An 848-nucleotide genomic window follows, 5' to 3' on the forward strand; every position below is an offset into this window, starting at 1 on the left:
GCTCTGCCCGGCTGCGGTCCCGACTCTTCAGTGCCACCGAGGTCCTCAGGGTCCCCGCGTCCTGCACACCTGGCCTGCAGGAGGCGCCAAGGGTCCCAGCCTGCCGCCTGCCGCCTGCCCGACCCGCGGAGCCCCCAGTGTGCCGCCATGACCCTATGACCCCTGACTGAGGTCCACCAAAGCCGAGGCCCCCAGGCCGCCCGGAGCCTCTGGGTCTGAGATCTGAATGGGGTCCCTGGGCCACCCCAGCCGGCCCAGGAGGCCTCGGTCTCCCCACCGGCCCGGGTCCAGAGCTTGGTGCTGGTTGTGCAAGACTGAGGTGACCGCTGGGGGACCCCACCCCAGCAAGCCGCGCACCCGGGAAGGATGGCCTCGCCCCTGCTGCCCGCCCCAGGCCGTGGGCAGCCCTGCTCTTGGGGTCAGGCCTGGCCCCTGACTGCCTTGGGTCACCCTGGCCAGCTCTGCAGCCCGGTCCTGGGAACCTCCCTGCTGGCCACGCCCTCCTCGGGAAGGGACCCCCCAGGCCTGGCCACACCCCTTGCTGCACCCCGCCCCCACTGGGCCAGGGACGGGGTGAGTGTGCAGCGCGGGTCTCCGCGCGAGGCCTGCACGCGGCTTGCTGTGCACGCGCCCGGCCTGGTGTCCGGCTGCTCGAGTGTCCACGCGTGCGCGTCACAGCGTGAGTGGGGGGGGGGGCGCCCTGCCGGGGTGCCCCGCCCTCGCCCTGCTGTGGCCGAGCCAGCACTCCCCTCCGGCGCCACGGGCAGAGCTGAGGCTGGGCTCCCCCACCTTCTGGGGCGCTGACTGCTGGTGCGCTCCCAGCAGGTGTGGGGCGCAGGGCGGCGCTC

This window comes from Condylura cristata, unplaced genomic scaffold (assembly GCF_000260355.1).
Source record: "Condylura cristata isolate star-nosed mole 26May11 unplaced genomic scaffold, ConCri1.0 scaffold00086, whole genome shotgun sequence".
Classification (NCBI taxonomy): domain Eukaryota; kingdom Metazoa; phylum Chordata; class Mammalia; order Eulipotyphla; family Talpidae; genus Condylura; species Condylura cristata.